The sequence below is a fragment of the Pezoporus flaviventris genome, unplaced genomic scaffold (genome assembly GCF_033815535.1).
Source record: "Pezoporus flaviventris isolate CSIRO_AGI_PZ_B2104156 unplaced genomic scaffold, CSIRO_AGI_Pfla_v1 ptg000019l, whole genome shotgun sequence".
Classification (NCBI taxonomy): domain Eukaryota; kingdom Metazoa; phylum Chordata; class Aves; order Psittaciformes; family Psittacidae; genus Pezoporus; species Pezoporus flaviventris.
The window spans coordinates 1013036-1031610 of record NW_026892567.1 but is presented as its reverse complement, the minus strand read 5'-3'; the positions used below and the strand labels follow the sequence as shown (position 1 = coordinate 1031610).

Sequence of the window (18575 nt, the reverse complement as noted above, 5' to 3'; positions counted from 1 at the left end):
AGACTTAGTCAAAAATGTCATAAAACGGGTAAGAAATTGGCAAAAATAAGATAAGAATGACCAGCAATTGTTTAGAAATAGCCAAAAAAGACTTAAAATGGGTTAGAAAGGGCCAAAAATGGTTTAAACCAAGGGAGGAAAGGCAAAACCAGGTTAGAAATAGAAAGACATTGGTAAGACCTGGACAGAAAGGGTTTGGGAATGGCCAAAAGGGCTTAAAAAGAGTCAGTATTGCGCAAAAAAGGCTTAGATATAGCTCAAGCCAGCCTAGAAATAGGTAAGAAAAGCTTAAACCAGGCTAGAAACTTCCATAAATAGTTCAGATTTAGCCAAAAAAAGGAACAAAACCTACAAAAAATGGGCAAAAATAAGGTAAGAACGACCAGCAATTGTTTAGAAATAGCCAAAAAAAGACTTAAAATGCATTAGAAAGGGCCAAAAATGGTTTAAACCAAGTCAGGAAAGGGCAAAACCAGGTTACAAATAGGAAGAAATTGGTAACAACCTGACAGAAGTGGTTTCGGAATGGCCAAAATGGCTTAAAAAGAGTCAGTATTGTGCAAAAAAAAGGGTTAGATATAGCTCAAGCCAGTTCAGCAATAGGTAAGAAAAGCTTAAACCAGGCTAGAAACTTCCATAAATAGTTCAGATTTAGCCAAAAATGGAATAAAACCTGCAAGAAATGGCCAAAAAGAAGACAAGAATGACCAGGAATTGCTTAGAAATAGCCAAAAAAGACTTAAAATGGGTTAGAAAGAACCAAAAATGGTTTAAACCAAGTCAGGAAAGAGCAAAACCAGGTTAGAAATAGAAATAAATTGGTAAGAAATGTTGAGAAATGGGTTGGGAATGGCCAAAATGACTTAAAAAGAGTCAGTATTGCGCAAAAACGGGTTAGATATAGCTCAAGCCAGTTTAGAAATAGCTAAGAAAAGCTTAAACCAGGCTAGAACTTCCATAAATAGTTCAGAAATTGCCATAAAATGGCTTAAAACTGGCAAGAAATGGGCAAAAATAAGATAAGAATGACCAGCAATTGTTTAGAAATAGCCAAAAAAGACTTAAAATGGGTTAGAAAAAGCCAAAAATGGTTTAAACCAAGTCAGGAAAGGGCAAAAGCTGTGTTAGGAACAGAAAAAAAATTGCTAAGAACTGCACAGAAATGGTTTGGGAATGGCCAAAATGACGTTAAAGAGTCAGTATTGTGCAAAAAAAGGGTTAGAAATAGCTCAAGCCAGTTTAGAAATAGGTGAGAAAAGCTTAAACCAGGCTAGAAACTTCCATAAATTCTTCAGAAATTGCCAAAAATGGAATAAAACCTGCAAGAAATGGCCAAAAATAAGACAAGAATGACCAGCAGTTGCTTAGAAATAGCCAAAAAAAGACTTAAAATGGGTTAGAAAAAGCCAAAAAATGGTTTAAACCAAGTCAGGAAAGGGCAAAATGGGTTAGAAATGACAGGAAATTAGTAAGAAATGGACAGAAATGGTTTGGAAATGGCCAAAATGACTTAAAAAGAGATAGAACTGGGCAAAAAAGGGTCAGAACTAGTCTAAACCAGTTTAGAAATAGCTACGAAAAGATTAAACCAAACTAGAAATGGCAAGAAACTGTTCAGACTTAGTCAAAAAAGGCATAAAACTGGTAAGAAATTGGTAAATAAGATAAGAATGAGCAGCAATTGTTTAGAAATAGCCAAAAAAGACTTAAACCAGGCTAGAAACTTCCATAAATAGTTCAGATTTAGCCAAAAATGGAATAAAACCTGCAAGAAATGGCCAAAAATAAGACAAGAATGACCAGCAGTTGCTTAGAAATAGCCAAAAAAAAAGACTTAAAATGGGTTAGAAAAAGCCAAAAATGGTTTAAACCAAGTCAGGAAAGGGCAAAAATGGGTTAGAAATGACAGGAAATTAGTAAGAAATGGACAGAAATGGTTTGGAAATGGCCAAAATGACTTAAAAAGAGATAGAACTGGGCAAAAAAGAGTTAGAACTAGTCTAAACCAGTTTAGAAATAGCTACGAGAAGATTAAACCAAACTAGAAATGGCAAGAAACTGTTCAGACTTAGTCAAAAATGTCATAAAACGGGTAAGAAATTGGCAAAAATAAGATAAGAATGACCAGCAATTGTTTAGAAATAGCCAAAAAAGACTTAAAATGGGTTAGAAAGGGCCAAAAATGGTTTAAACCAAGGGAGGAAAGGCAAAACCAGGTTAGAAATAGAAAGACATTGGTAAGACCTGGACAGAAAGGGTTTGGGAATGGCCAAAAGGGCTTAAAAAGAGTCAGTATTGCGCAAAAAAGGCTTAGATATAGCTCAAGCCAGTCTAGAAATAGGTAAGAAAAGCTTAAACCAGGCTAGAAACTTCCATAAATAGTTTAGATTTAGCCAAAAAAAGGAACAAAACCTACAAAAAATGGGCAAAAATAAGGTAAGAACGACCAGCAATTGTTTAGAAATAGCCAAAAAAAGACTTAAAATGCATTAGAAAGGGCCAAAAATGGTTTAAACCAAGTCAGGAAAGGGCAAAACCAGGTTACAAATAGGAAGAAATTGGTAACAACCTGACAGAAGTGGTTTCGGAATGGCCAAAATGGCTTAAAAAGAGTCAGTATTGTGCAAAAAAAAGGGTTAGATATAGCTCAAGCCAGTTCAGCAATAGGTAAGAAAAGCTTAAACCAGGCTAGAAACTTCCATAAATAGTTCAGATTTAGCCAAAAATGGAATAAAACCTGCAAGAAATGGCCAAAAAGAAGACAAGAATGACCAGGAATTGCTTAGAAATAGCCAAAAAAGACTTAAAATGGGTTAGAAAGAACCAAAAATGGTTTAAACCAAGTCAGGAAAGAGCAAAACCAGGTTAGAAATAGAAATAAATTGGTAAGAAATGTTGAGAAATGGGTTGGGAATGGCCAAAATGACTTAAAAAGAGTCAGTATTGCGCAAAAACGGGTTAGATGTAGCTCAAGCCAGTTTAGAAATAGCTAAGAAAAGCTTAAACCAGGCTAGAACTTCCATAAATAGTTCAGAAATTGCCATAAAATGGCTTAAAACTGGCAAGAAATGGGCAAAAATAAGATAAGAATGACCAGCAATTGTTTAGAAATAGCCAAAAAAGACTTAAAATGGGTTAGAAAAAGCCAAAAATGGTTTAAACCAAGTCAGGAAAGGGCAAAAGCTGTGTTAGGAACAGAAAAAAAATTGCTAAGAACTGCACAGAAATGGTTTGGGAATGGCCAAAATGACGTTAAAGAGTCAGTATTGTGCAAAAAAAGGGTTAGAAATAGCTCAAGCCAGTTTAGAAATAGGTGAGAAAAGCTTAAACCAGGCTAGAAACTTCCATAAATTCTTCAGAAATTGCCAAAAATGGAATAAAACCTGCAAGAAATGGCCAAAAATAAGACAAGAATGACCAGCAGTTGCTTAGAAATAGCCAAAAAAAAAGACTTAAAATGGGTTAGAAAAAGCCAAAAATGGTTTAAACCAAGTCAGGAAAGGGCAAAAATGGGTTAGAAATGACAGGAAATTAGCAAGAAATGGACAGAAATGGTTTGGAAATGGCCAAAATGACTTAAAAAGAGATAGAACTGGGCAAAAAAGAGTTAGAACTAGTCTAAACCAGTTTAGAAATAGCTACGAGAAGATTAAACCAAACTAGAAATGGCAAGAAACTGTTCAGACTTAGTCAAAAATGTCATAAAACGGGTAAGAAATTGGCAAAAATAAGATAAGAATGACCAGCAATTGTTTAGAAATAGCCAAAAAAGACTTAAAATGGGTTAGAAAGGGCCAAAAATGGTTTAAACCAAGGGAGGAAAGGCAAAACCAGGTTAGAAATAGAAAGACATTGGTAAGACCTGGACAGAAAGGGTTTGGGAATGGCCAAAAGGGCTTAAAAAGAGTCAGTATTGCGCAAAAAAGGCTTAGATATAGCTCAAGCCAGTCTAGAAATAGGTAAGAAAAGCTTAAACCAGGCTAGAAACTTCCATAAATAGTTCAGATTTAGCCAAAAAAGGAACAAAACCTACAAAAATGGGCAAAAATAAGGTAAGAACGACCAGCAATTGTTTAGAAATAGCCAAAAAAAGACTTAAAATGCATTAGAAAGGGCCAAAAATGGTTTAAACCAAGTCAGGAAAGGGCAAAACCAGGTTACAAATAGGAAGAAATTGGTAACAACCTGACAGAAGTGGTTTCGGAATGGCCAAAATGGCTTAAAAAGAGTCAGTATTGTGCAAAAAAAAGGGTTAGATATAGCTCAAGCCAGTTCAGCAATAGGTAAGAAAAGCTTAAACCAGGCTAGAAACTTCCATAAATAGTTCAGATTTAGCCAAAAAAAGGAACAAAACCTACAAAAAATGGGCAAAAATAAGGTAAGAACGACCAGCAATTGTTTAGAAATAGCCAAAAAAAGACTTAAAATGCATTAGAAAGGGCCAAAAATGGTTTAAACCAAGTCAGGAAAGGGCAAAACCAGGTTACAAATAGGAAGAAATTGGTAACAACCTGACAGAAGTGGTTTCGGAATGGCCAAAATGGCTTAAAAAGAGTCAGTATTGTGCAAAAAAAAGGGTTAGATATAGCTCAAGCCAGTTCAGCAATAGGTAAGAAAAGCTTAAACCAGGCTAGAAACTTCCATAAATAGTTCAGATTTAGCCAAAAATGGAATAAAACCTGCAAGAAATGGCCAAAAAGAAGACAAGAATGACCAGGAATTGCTTAGAAATAGCCAAAAAAGACTTAAAATGGGTTAGAAAGAACCAAAAATGGTTTAAACCAAGTCAGGAAAGAGCAAAACCAGGTTAGAAATAGAAATAAATTGGTAAGAAATGTTGAGAAATGGGTTGGGAATGGCCAAAATGACTTAAAAAGAGTCAGTATTGCGCAAAAACGGGTTAGATATAGCTCAAGCCAGTTTAGAAATAGCTAAGAAAAGCTTAAACCAGGCTAGAACTTCCATAAATAGTTCAGAAATTGCCATAAAATGGCTTAAAACTGGCAAGAAATGGGCAAAAATAAGATAAGAATGACCAGCAATTGTTTAGAAATAGCCAAAAAAGACTTAAAATGGGTTAGAAAAAGCCAAAAATGGTTTAAACCAAGTCAGGAAAGGGCAAAAGCTGTGTTAGGAACAGAAAAAAAATTGCTAAGAACTGCACAGAAATGGTTTGGGAATGGCCAAAATGACGTTAAAGAGTCAGTATTGTGCAAAAAAAGGGTTAGAAATAGCTCAAGCCAGTTTAGAAATAGGTGAGAAAAGCTTAAACCAGGCTAGCAATGCCCATAAAAAATTGAAGCATTTAGCATTAAAATGGCATAAACCAGGAAGGAAATGGGCAAAAATAAGGTGAGAATGACCACCCATTCTTTAGAAATAGCCAAAAAAAGTTAAAGTGGGTCAGAAAGGTCCAAAAATGGGTTAAACCAAGTTAGGGAAGGCCAAAAAAGTGGGTAGAAAGAAATTGGTAAGTACAGGACAAGAACAGTTTGGAAATGGCCATAATGGCTTAAAAAGAGTTAGAACTGGGCCAAGAAATAGCTCAAGCCAGTTAAGAAATAGCTAAGAAAAGCTGAAACCAGGCTAGAAATGGCCATGAATTCTTTAGGAATTGCCAAAAATGGCTTAAAACTGGTAAGACATGGGCAAAAATAAGATAGAAATGGTCATCAATTGTTTAGAAGTGGTAAAAAATGCTTCAAACAGGGGACAAGCAGGCAAGAATGGACTAGGAATAGCCAAAAAAAAGCTTAAAACTGGTAAGAAATGACCAAAATTAGGATACAAATGGCCATAATTCTTTTAGAAATAGCCAGACTTAAAATGGGTTAGAAATTGGCAACACTGGGTTAGGAATGGCCAAAAATGGCTCAAACCGAGTCAGGAAAGAGCAAAAATGGGTTAGAAATGGCAAGAAATTAGTAAGAAATGGACAAAAAACGTTTGGAAAAGGTCAAAATGGTTCAAAAAGTTTTAGAATTGGGGAAAAAAGGGTTCGAAACAGCCTGAACCAGTTAAGAAATAGCTAGGAAAAGCTTAAAATAGCCTAGAAACTTCCATAAATAGTTCAGATTTAGCCAAAAATGCAATAAAACCTGCAACTCAATCATGTACCAAGGAAAGAGTCAGGGCATTTTCAGCTCTGTCTTGAACACTGCCAGCCATGGGGCAGCCACAGCTTCTCTGGGCACCCTGTGCCACTGTCCCACCACCCTCACAGGGAACAACTTCTAAGATCTCATCTCAATCTCCCCTCTCTGTCACGTTAAAATCGTTCCCCCTTGGCCCATCCCCACAGGCCCTTGCTCTCCCCACAAGAAATGAGGGCAGATCCCAGGATCATCCCTCGGAAGCCGCAGCGCTCCGCTGCCGGCTCAGCCAGCCCAACTCACACACCGAGTCCAAAGCAGCCACTCTGGGGAAGTCTCTTGAGGTGTTCTGGCAACTCCTACAGCACCCCAAGATCGCCATCGCCACCCACCTCCTTCCACGCTCCTGCGTCCACAGGCGGCACCGGCTCCGAGACACCAAGACGGGAACCACCAGAGGAGCTGCTCTTGCCTCCTCCACCGGTAGCTTGTGTTCCGTGGGGCAGCTGTCGTCTCCCGGTGCCTCTGCTGGAGGGTTCTGTGGGGTTCTGTGACCTCACACACCTGAACACGGGGAGTTCCAGAATCAGCCACCCCTGTGGTCTCCATGTCCCCAAGGTCATTGTGATGCATGAGCTCTGACTGGGTCCATGGGGAGCTCTGGAGGTGCTGCAGGCATTCTCTGGGGGTATCCCCAGGATGCCCTGGGAGTGCACAGAGACACAGGGCCGTGGAGCAAGCTGCTCTAGTGGAAGGTCTCCCTGCCCGTGCCTTTGGGGGTTGGAGCTGGGTGAGCTTTAAGGTCCCTTCCAGCCCACTCTGGGATTCCATGATTCTCTGCTGTGCCAACGTCGGTCCCTCTCCACTCCTCGTAGGTGGCCGTGACGCCCTGTTCCATGGCCCACGTTGAGCTGTGACCCCTCGCATGCTCCACCTCCGGACCAAAGGCACTGAGGAAGAGCAGCCCGTGAGGGACCTCCCCGAGCCGGCTGGGCAGAGGCTGGTCCCCCCGCAGCCACTCCCGGAGCACCCCTGGGTGCCCAGTGGCCATGGGCACGATGCTGCCGCCATCCCAAAGCCGTGGCGGTCGCTCTGGATTTGCCCATTGTGACGGGGCCCCCACGGTGAGCGTGGGCTCTTTAAGGAGGGAGAGCCCTGCAGTAACCGGTGCAGAGGAGAGCCCTCCCCTCCCTCGGGGCTTCATGTAACCAAAAACGGGGGTGGGGAAGGTGGGGGGGGGATCATTAAGTGCCTGCTGATGAGCTGTCTGTGGGGGAGGGGGGCGATGGGCCTCACCTCCCCCCCAGCACCCCAAAACGAGGGGCTGGGGGAGGGTACCCAATGGACACAACCTCCCATCCCCCACCCGGGGGGGTGGCACCTCCCCCCCTCTTTATACCCCGGATGGGAAAGGGGAGGGTAAAGGGGGGGATGGGGGGGGGTCTATCCGAAGCCTTAGTGACACCGATGGAAATAGCGGGGGGGGGGGGAGGGGAGAGGGGAGGGGTCACCTTAAGAATGTATAAAAAGGAAACTTAACCAATAAATAAAGATTTCACAGGAAATCGAGGCCCCCTCTCCCCCACGTGTTTCGGCCTTTCCCCATCCCCGTTCCGCGATGCTCTCCGCACTTCCGGGTTTGTTGCCTCTGTTGCCTAGCAACGGGGTCTCCGCGTACCGCTTCCTGCGCGTTGCCAGGCTACGGCCCATGGGGCTGAATATGGGGCCTTTCCTCGCCCCTCCCCCTCATTTGTCCCCTCTTCCCCTCCCCCACCGCATACCCATTTTCTCCCCTCCCCCCCTTATGCCCCCCATTCCCCCTCCCCCTTTTTCCCACCCCCATTCCCCACATTCCTGCCATTTCTCCCCCTCTCTCTCCAGCCCTCCCCATTTCTCATCCCACCATCGTTACCCCCCCCTTATTTACATGCAATTAGCGTAGGACCTGCTTTATTCACACGCAGTTCATGTAGGGCTGACCTTATTTACACGTTACTTCCTTATTTACATGTTATTAATGTAGGGCCTACTTAATTTGTGTCCTTTTAGTCCAGCATGCTCAGCGCTTCCAGCAGCCCCCGCCCTTCTCCCTAGGGTCTGAAAGGGGCGTGGCCAAAGGGGTGAGGACACGCCCCCCCCCCGCCCCTCCCTCGATCTCCCCGTCTTTGCTCACCTGGGCCTGCAGGGGGCGCAGCTGCGCCTGGAGCTTCCCATTGGATGCGGCCAGAGCCCGGAGCTGGATCCAGCGACGGGACTGGAAGGGGTGGAGGGGGGGACACAAGGAAATGAGGGACCCCAAAGCCATGGGAGGGACCCAAATACCCCCCAAGACCCCCAAACGCCTTAAATATCGCCCCATATTTCCCCACAAGCCTCTCCCTTAACCCCAAACCCATCCATAACCCCCAGATCCCCCTCCCAGCACCCCCAAAATTCCCCCTAAAGCCCCAAACTCCCCCATGTCATCCCCTATAGACCCAAAATCCCCTCCAGGACCCCCACATATCCCTCATCCCTCCCAAAAAGCGGCGCTGGGGCCCTTTAGAGACCCCAACCCCTCCCCATAACCATCAAATTCCACTTCCCAGACCCCCCCAGGCCCATCAGGACCCCCCCAAATCCCCACATTCCCCCGTTGGCACCCACCAGCCGCTGCTTCCCCTCCTGCAGCTGCCTCCTCAGTGGCCCCAGGGCAGTTTCTGGGGAGTCCATGGGGCTGCCCCGTAGCTCTGGGCCCTGCTGGATCTGGGCCCCCTGAGCCCCTGAGAGCCCCGTGGCCTCCAGCATCAACCTGGTGGCAAGGGGGGCCCAAAAGCCAAACGTTGAGGGGAGTCTGGGGGGCCAAAGGGGTCCAGATCCCATTTTGGGGACCCCAAAAGGGCTGCAGGGACCATGGAGGTTGGGGGGGGGGGGGGACCCCGAAAGGTGTCAGTACTGGGTTTAGGGAGGGGGGCTTTAAGGACCCCTATGAGCCCAGCACCCACTTCACAAGGAAACCCAGGGGGGTTTAAAGTACAGAGAACCCTAAAGGGTTCTGGGGTTCAGGAGTGGGGAGGAAAAGATCATGGGGGAGGGCCCAGGGCAGTTTTGGGTTGCAAGGGGGGAAACCGGGCTGCAGGATGGATTCGGGGGGGGTCCTTGAGAGGGTTTTGAGTGCATGGGGGAATCCATAGGGTGGTTTTGGGGTGCAGAGGGGGTGTTTTGGGGTGCACAGTGGGTGCTTTTGGGGTGCAGGGGGCTGTTTTGGGGTGCGGGGGTGGCGTTTTGGGATGCACGGGGTTGTTTTGAGGTCCAGGGGGGATGGTTTGGGAGTGCAGAGGGGGTGTTTTCGGATGCAGGGGGGATGGTTTTGGGGTGCAGAGGTGTGTTTTGGTCCCTGTGGGATCCCCCAAAACCCCACAGAGCCCCCCCAAAACCCTCTAACGCTCCCCACCCCGCCCCCAAACCTGAATCTCCTTGAGGTGCTGGTACCTGAGCCCCGAGTTAAGGAGGAAACCTGGGGGGGGTTAAAGGAAGGGTTAGGGGGGGGTCGGGGAGGATCATGGGAGGGAACTGGGGGTTCCTGCGGATCCCAATGGGATTTGGAGGGGTCCTAAAGGAATTTGGGCTCCTGTGCATAGATCTGGGTGAAGAAAAGGGGTTGGGGGGGGGGTCACAAGGGGGAATTGGGGGTGCTGGGGGGTCCTTGGGATCCCAATGCAATTTTGGGGGTGTTATAACAGGCAAAGGCGTTTGGGGGGGTCCTGAGGGGTTTTGGAGGCTCCCCATATGAGCTTGGGTGTCCCCCCCCACTTTGGGGTGCAGCGGATACCACAGCAGGTTCCCTTTGATCTTCCTCACATTCCTACAGGAACACCCCCCCCCCCCCGCCATGTATTTTAGGGACCGATCCGAGGTTTGGGGTCCCTCCAGATGTTGCAGTTCCTCCCCCCCAGATGTTGCAGCTCCCCCCTCACCGCGGTGCCGCACGTGGCCCATGATGTACTCCCGGATGGGGGCACAGGGCCCCGTGCACAGCCTGGAGGTGGGGGGGAGACAAAGAGAGGGGGTCAGGAGCACCCCAACCCCCCCAGGACCCCAAAAGCCCCCACTGGGGGGTCCCGCGGGCTCCAACCTGCGCAGGTCGGGATCGGAGGGGAGCTCCAGCTCCGCCATGATGGGCGAAATTGGCGGGAACCGGACGGGACCAAACTGGGGCGGGCGCGGGGGGGGAGGGGCCCGGGCCCGATCCTGGCCCCTGCGCGCCCTCCGCAGCCCCCTCCCCCCCCTCCGCGTCACGTGGTCATCACCCGGCACCGCCTCCTGCCCCACCCCCGCGGGCTCTTCGCCCTCCCGGTCACCTCGGGTCACGTGGGGCGGGGCCTCGGCACCCCCGCACTATAGGGGTGCCCCATAATTTTGAGGGGGGCACAGAGGGGGTGCCCCATAACTTGGGGGGCTCCATAGGGGACTTCCAGAGCCTGCCCCATACCTTGGGGGCCACAAAGGGGGTGCCCCATAACTTGGGGGAGGGCACAAACTGGGACCCCCAGACCCCGCCCCATAACTTGGGGGCACAAAGGGGGCGCCCCATAACTTGGGGGTCCCAGTGCCCGCCCCCCAACACCCCATAGCGCGGGTCCTGGCCGCCCGCTTGGGGGCGCTGTTGCACCGGGCCCCGGTGCTGCTACGGGAGCGGCGCCGCTCGGTGCTGGGGGCGCTGCTCCGTGGGGGGGGCACCGGGGCTTCCCCCCCCCCGGCTCTCGCCGCTGCTCCGGGGGCACCGGGACCCGAACCCGGGAGCTCGGGGCTCGAACCGGCGGCCCCTGGAGCCTCAATGGGAGCCGCAACCGGATGTGCGGCGGGACCGGGGCATCCCCAGCCCCATCTTTGGATCCAGTGCGGAGCAGTGGGAAGTGAGTTGGGAATGGGGGTAACGGGTGGCAATGGGGGTAATGGGGGGTAATGGGGGGGCAATGGGGTAACATGGGCAATGGGGGGCAATGGGGGTAATGGGGGCATTGGGGGTAATGGGGAGGGCAAAGGGGGTAATGGGGGCCAATAGGGTCAATGGAGACAATGGTGGGCAATGGTGTCTCTCCCCCCCACCCCAGAGCCCCCCGTCCGGGAGCCCAGTTCTGCTCTTCCAGCCCCATGGAATTCCGTGTCCGCGCTCCCCCCTACAATCGGATCCGGACCTGGATCCGTGTCCATGTGTGGAGCATCCGGATCTGGATGCAGATCCCATAGGATCTGCTCCCAAGCACCAGGAGCTGTGATGCCAATGGGATCCCGTGCTCCCAGATGATCCAAGGCTCTGGAATGAGGCAGAGCTGCAGCACGAGCCGGTGCTTCGGGGTTGGCTTGGGCTGTTTTAGGGGTGGTTTATGTGTGTTTTGATGTGGTTTTTTCCTCTTTCTGGTGTGTTTTGGGGCTCTGAGCCTGTGTCCCACAGGAGAAGCAGGACAAGGTGTTTTTTTGGTGGGTTTAGGGTGGTTTGGGGTTGTTTTGGGGGTGGTTTTGAATAGTTTTTGGTTGTTTTTGTGCTTTTTTGAGCCTGTTTTGGGGTTCTGAACTTGTGTCCCACAGGAGAAACAGGACAAGGTGATTTTGGGGTGTTTTTGGCCCATTTTGGGGGTTGTTTGGTGTGTTTTGGCCTGCTTTTCTCCTGTTTTTTCCTGTTTTGTGGCTCTGACCCTGTATGCCATTGGAGAAGCAGGACAAGGTGGTTTTGGGGTGGTTTGGGGGTGTTTTGGGGTTTGCTTTGGGTGTTTTGGCCTGGTTTTGGCCTGTTTTGGGTCTGTTTTGGGCCTCTTACCCTGTATCCCCTAGAAGCAGCAGGACAAGGTGGTTTTGGGGGGTTTTGGGTTGTTTTTGGCCTGTTTTGGGTTTTTTTTGGGCTCTGACCCTGTATCCCATAGGTGAAGGAAGAGAAGGTGGTTTTGGGGTTGTTTGGGGTTGTTTTGGGGTTTGCTTTGGGTGTTTTGGCCTTGTTTTCGCCTGTTTTTGGCCTGTTTTGGGGCTATTTGGGGTCTGTTTGGGGGCTCTGACCCTGTGTCCCTTAGGAGAAGGAGGACAAAGGGGTTTTGGGGTGGTTTGGCATGTTTTGGGGTTTGCTTTGGGTGTTTTGGTCTGGTTTTCACCTTGTTTTGGTCTGTTTTGTGGCTATTTTGGGCCTCTTACCCTGTATCACGTAGGAGAAACAGGACAAGGTGGTTTTGGGGTGTTTTGGGTTGTTTTTGTCCTGTTTTCGGGCTGTTTTGGGGCTCTGACTCTGTGTCCCATAGGAGAAGCATGACCAGGTGGTTTTGGGGTTGGCTTGGGCTGTTTTAGGGCTGGTTTGGGGTGTTTTTTTTCTCTTTTTGGCCTGTTTTGGGTCTGTTTTGGGGCTCTGACCCTGTGTCCCACAGGAGAAGCAGGACAAGGGTTTTTTTGGTGGGTTTAGGGTGGTTTGGGGTTGTTTTGGGGGTGGGTTTGAATAGTTTTTGTTGTTTTTGTACTTTTTTGAGCCTGTTTTGGGGTTCAGAAATTGTGTCCCACAGGAGAAACAGGACAAGGTGGTTTTGGGGTGGTTTTGGGGCTCTGACCTGTGTCCCATAGAAGAAGCAGGACAAGGTGATTTTGGGGTTGGTTTTGGCCCATTTTGGGGGTTGTTTGGGGTGTTTTGGCCTGCTTTTCTCCTGTTTTGTCCTGTTTTGGGGCTCTGACCCTGTATGCCATTGGAGAAGCAGGACAAGGTGGTTTTGGGGTGATTTGGGGGTTTTGGAGTGATTTGTCCTGTTTTGGGGCTGTTTGGGAACTCTGACCCTGTATCCCATAGCAGAAGCAGGACAAGGTGTTTTTTGGCTGGTTTTGCGGCTGGCTTTGGTTTGGTTTTGGCCTGTTTTGGGTGCTTTTTGGGACTCTGACCCTGTATCCTACAGAATAAGCAGGACAAGGTGGTTTTGGGGTGGTTTGGGGAGTTTTGGATGTTTTGGCATTCTTTTGTCCTGTTTTTGGGCTCTGACGCTGTATCCCAAAGGAGAAGCAGGACAAGGTGGTTTTGGGGTGGTTTTGGGTTGTTTTGGGGCTGTTTTGGGTGTTTCGAGTTGGTTTTTCATTGGTTTTGGCCTGGATTGGGGCTTTTTGGGGGTCTGACCCTGTGTCCCTTAGGAGAAGGAGGGCAAGGTGGTTTTTGGGTGGTTTGGGGGTGTTTTGGGAGTGGTTTTGGGTGTTTTGGGGTGTTTTTGTTCTGTTCTGGGTCTCTTTTGGGTCTCCTACCCTGTATCCCATAGGAGAAGCAGGACAAGGTGGTTTGGGGGGTGGTTTTGGGGATGTTTTGCATTGTTTTTGCCCTGGTTTTGTCCTGTTTTGTGTCTCTGACCCCATATCCCATAGGAGAATCAGGGCAAGGTTTTTTTGGGGTGGTTTTAGGGTGGTTTTGGTTTATGTCCTGTTTTGGGATTCTGACCTTGTGTCGCGTAGGAGAAGGAGGACAAGGTGGTTTTGGGTGTTTTTGTTCTGTTTTGGGGCTGTTTTGGGGCTCTGACTCTGTATTGCATAGGAGAAGCAGGACAAGGTCCTAGTGGACGACAGGATGACCATGAGCCAACACTGTGCCCTTGTGGCCAAGAAGGCCAATGGCATCCTGGGGTGTATTAGAAGGGCAGTGGTTAGTAGGTCGAGAGAGGTCCTCCTTCCCCTCTACTCTGCCCTGGTGAGATCCCATCTGGAATATTGTGTCCAGTTCTGGGCCCCTCAGTTCAAGAAGGACAGGGAGCTGCTGGAGAGAGTCCAGCGCAGGGCAACGAAGATGATTAAGGGAGTGGAGCATCTCCCTTATGAGGAAAGACTGAGGGAGCTGGGTCTCTGTAGTTTGGAGGAGACTGAGGGATGAGCTTATAAGTGTCTATAAATATATAAAGGGGGAGTGTCACGTGGACGGAGCCAGGCTCTACTCGGTGGCAAACAATGATAGGACAAGGGGTAATGGGTACAAACTGGAACACAAGAGGTTCCACTTAAACTTGAGAAGAAACTTCTTCTCGGTGAGGGTGACGGAACACTGGAACAGGCTGCCCAGGGAGGTTGTGGAGTCTCCTTCCCTGGAGACATTCAAAACCCGCCTGGACGCATTCCTGTGTAACATTATCTAGGTGTTCCTGCTCCGGCAGGGGGATTGGACTAGATGATCTTTCGAGGTCCCTTCCAATCTCTAGCATACTGTGATACTGTGAAGGTGGTTTTGGGGGTGGATTTGGTGTATTTGTGGCCTCTTTTGGGGCTAGTTTGGGGCTCTGACCCTGTATCCCCTAGGAGAAGCAGGACAAGGTGGTTTTGGGGGTGGTTTTAGGGTGTTTTGGGGTGTATTTGGGGTATTTGTGGCCTCTTTTGGGGCTAGTTTGGGGCTCTGACCCTGTATCCCCTAGGAGAAGCAGGACAGGGTGGTTTTGGGGTCCTTCTGGGGTGTTTCTGTCCTGCTTTTGGGCTGTTTGGGCTCCGCTGTTGGCAGTGGGGACACATGCCATGCCAGACCTTGATGTGAAGGATGGCCTCCCCTGTTACCAGAGAGCCATACAGCAGAAAAAAGGGGCAGGCCCAGCAGCCTGTAGTTGGCATATATTGGAGATATGATCTAGACCAAATCCCTGCTCAAGTAGGGTCACCCAAAACATATATAAAACAAAAAGGGGGAGATGTGGAGGCAGTGTTCTCACAGGAGAGTGGATAATTGGTACATAAATTCTGAATAATCCTGAAAGATGCAGCAAGGCCGTGAGAGGCCCGAGGAAGCCTGAACAAGCAAGATAAGAAGAAGCTGGAATTCACTGAGGTAATGAGAACTGTGGACTGTTGGCAAGCTTTGGAGGTCAAGTTCTCACACCTGTGCTTAACCAATTCTATGTTAGTTACAAAGGGTCTTTGAGACATGTCTCCAATCATAATATGCCAAATCAAGACATGTCTCCAATCATAATATGCCAAATCACTGTAAGTGCATGTAAGAAATAGTATATAAGGAGTTACGGCTTTGTAATAAACGGCTTTTGTCTGATCATATTGATCTCTGACTGAGTCCATGTATTTTCTGCGGCACGGAGTTATTGGGGGGGGGGGGAGGAAGTGAGACCGGTCCCTGCCAGGCAGGAGGCAGCAGGCGGGCACTAGGACCCTGATTCCGGCGCTAGAGGGGGCGGGCACTGGGACCGGCTCCTGACAGGGAGGAGGCAGCGGGCGGGCACTAGGACCCCGATACCGGAGCTATATAGTGCTGAGGGTGCTGGGGGTTCTGTGGGTGCTGGGGTTTCTATAGGTGCTGGGCTGACTGGGTGCACTGGAGCTGTTGTGGTTGCTGGCAGTGGTGGGGGTGGTATGGGTGCAATGCATGCTATGGGTGCTGGGGGTGCACTGGGTGCTGTGAGCCCTGGCCCCAGTCCCTGCTCCAGGCACTGGGGACCCCAGTGCTGGCATCTGGGAGAGGTCCAAAGAGTGCTGGGATGGGTGTTGGCAGCTGGGATGGATACAACCTTGAAGCTTGTGAGGTCCTAAGGGAAGATCCCAAGCCTGGAAGCAGGATGTTCCAGCTGGATGCAGGGATGAAGTGGGATGCTCCAGCTGGATGCAGGGATGAAGCAGAACCATGGAAGTTTGGGTTCTCCTTCATCATTTGGGTGTGGAGAGGAGCCTTCAGCATGGATTGGAGCCATAGAACAAGGGGTGATGGGTTCCAACTGGAACAGCGAAGTTCAGGTTGGAGATAAGGAAGTGAGGGTGCTGGGACACTGGGATGGGTGGGATGGAGAAGAATGGATGGGCTTGGAGCAACCTGGTCTAATGGAAGCTGTCCCACCTGCCTCTTCATGCCATGCTTTAATGGTGGGGCAATGATTGGACTTGATGCTCCTGAAAGTCTTTCACAAACTGGTTGATTCCCTCATTCCCAGCTCCCGCTTCCCACTGTTCCCTGCCCTCCATCCCTCATCCCCATCCCCGCGCACGGACCAGAAGAGGTGGGCACGCAAAGCATCCTCTCTATGGGAAAATAAGGCAACTGTATTGAAGCTGAAGCCAACTTCAAGCGACGCCGCTCCTCAAGGCTTCTTCCCCCTTAGAGCCTGCAGCAGCTCCTGCACCCGACTGACAAATTCCACGAGCACCCGGTATGGGAAGGAGCAGATGTCACTGGTGCTCGAGGCCGTCGGAGCCGGCATCGTCTGCTGGATGGGCGCATGCGAGCCGTGCTGGTGGCTCCATGTCGGGGGCGTCGCTGAGGCTCCCGCGGAGCCGAACGTCCCCAGCTGGTGGAGGATCCACTCATGGAAGTGCCTTGTTGAGGTGTAGACCCCCGGTTGCTTGGCCCTGGCGCAGCCGCGGCCCCAGCTCGTCAGCCCCACAACCCAGAAAAAGTTGGCATGGTTGTCCCGGCACATGAGGGGACCGCCACTGTCACCCTATGGAGGAGAAACAGAGAGGGGATGAGGATGGGGATGGGTGGCCATGGCAACGCCTGAGGGGACCACTGCTGCTACCCTTTGGAGGAGAACGGGAGAGGATGGGGAGGGGTGGCCATGGCAACGCAGAGGGGACAACTGCTGCCACCCTATGGAGGAGAACGGGAGAGGATGAGGATGGGGATAGGTCGCCATGGCAAAGCAGAGGGGACGACTGCTGCCACCCTATGGAGGAGAACGGGAGAGGATGAGGATGGGGATGGGTCGCTATGGCAATGCCGGAGGGGACCACTGCTGTTACCCTACGTGGATGGAAGGGTTCTCCTTCATCATTTGGGTGTGGAGAGGGACCTTCAGCATGGATTGGAGCCATAGGACGAGGGGTGATGGGTTCCCACTGGAACGAGGGACTGTGGGTTGGAGATAAGGAGAAATTGTTCCCTATGAGGGCGGTGGGACACTGGGATGGGTTGGATGGAGAAGGATGGATGGGGCTTGGAGCAACCTGGTCTAATGGAAGGAATCCTTGCCCCTTGCTTAGAACTGGATGCTTTAAGCTCCTTCCCAACCTAACCCATTCCATGAATCCATGCTCACGACATGGTTTAGTAGTGGAATATCAGTGCTCTGAAAGCTCCAACCTCTATGGTCCCTGCACAGGGATGATGGAGCAGGAGCTGGATGCGCTTCCAAAGCTGGGATAAAGGGGGATGCAGAGCAAGGCCCTGCAGATGGGAGAGGAGAAGGGAGCCCCAGTGGCACATCCCTACCTGGCAGGCATCGATGCCACCCTGCGGGTACCCAGCACACAGGTTGTGGCTCTTGATGGCCCCTCGGTACCATAGGCTGCTGTTGCAGAGCTTGGCATCGATGAGGCGGACCTTGGCCTCCTGCAGGGCAGATGGGGACGATGCCCCTGCTGTGGGGACACAAAGGGGGTCAGGACTGGGGGGAGAAGGAACGGATATGGAGGTATTTGGGGCTGAAAAGATCAATGGGAGCCATCAACACCGTCCCATGGCATGGGCTGCATCCCCTTTGTTCTGCATCCTCAACATAAGGAGGACATGGAGGGACCTTCAGCGATGGGACAAGGGGTGATGGGTTCCAACTGAACCAGGGATGCTCAAGTTGGAGAGAAGGAAGTGGTGGGAGACTGGGATGGGTTGCATGGAGAAGGTCGGGATGCTCCATCTCCAGTCGGAGCAACATCCAATAGACCTGGATGAGCTTTACCCTCCCTTCCATCCCATTCCATGAATCCATGACCCGGCATCCCAAGGCCAACGGGGCCGTCGGGCACTCACTTCTGGCCTCCCTCGCGCCCCATCCGCTGATGAAGCACTCGGAGAGCTGGGACACCCTGAGCGTCGCATCGGGCAGGCAGGCGAGCTGCACGTGGTACCCGCACTGCACCGGCTGGTCCAGCTCCACCAAGGCAATGTCGAAGCCGCCGGAGACGTTAGTGTAATATTCATGGACCACGACCCTCTGGATCCAACGTTTCTGGGTCTCGGAATTGGCCCAAGCCAGGTCTGTGATTCCGACCATCACGTACCAATCCGTGGTGAAGCTGGGAGGGAGTGGAAGAGCAGGGATTGGAGCCATAGGACAAGGGGTGATGGGTTCTGACTGGGAATTGCAGGTTGGAGATAAGGAAGGGATTCCCTATGAGGGCACTGGGATGGGATGGATGGAGAAGGTTTGGATGCTCCATCCCTGGTAGTGCTCAAGGCCAGCTTGGAGCAAGCTGCTCTATGGAAGGCATCCCTGCCCATGGCAAGGGCTTGGAACTGGATGATCCCAAGCTCCTTTCCCACCCAACCCATTCCATGATCCATTCCATTCCATCCCATCCCATCCCATTCTATGGAGGGGTGGGAAGGAGCCACATTCCTGCTGCTGCCCAAAGGAAAGCACTGCCCCAGCTCGCCTTAGGCTCAAGGGCTGTCAAGCTGGAAGCAGCCTTCTCCTGAGCGCTCCTCCAAGTGCATCCAGGATGGGGAAGGGGACAGGACGGGAGCTGCTCCTTGGCTATTCCCTATGGCTGGAATCCCTTCTCCCCCTTACTTTT

General features: G+C 50.2%; 1 long non-coding RNA gene across 1 annotated transcript in view; it reads left to right on the top strand.

Annotated features, from left to right (window-relative positions):
- The window catches only part of LOC133270186 (uncharacterized), a 402598-nt gene that overhangs the window by 263647 nt on the left and 120376 nt on the right, over nt 1-18575 (top strand). The gene's annotated exons all lie outside the window — the stretch shown is intronic.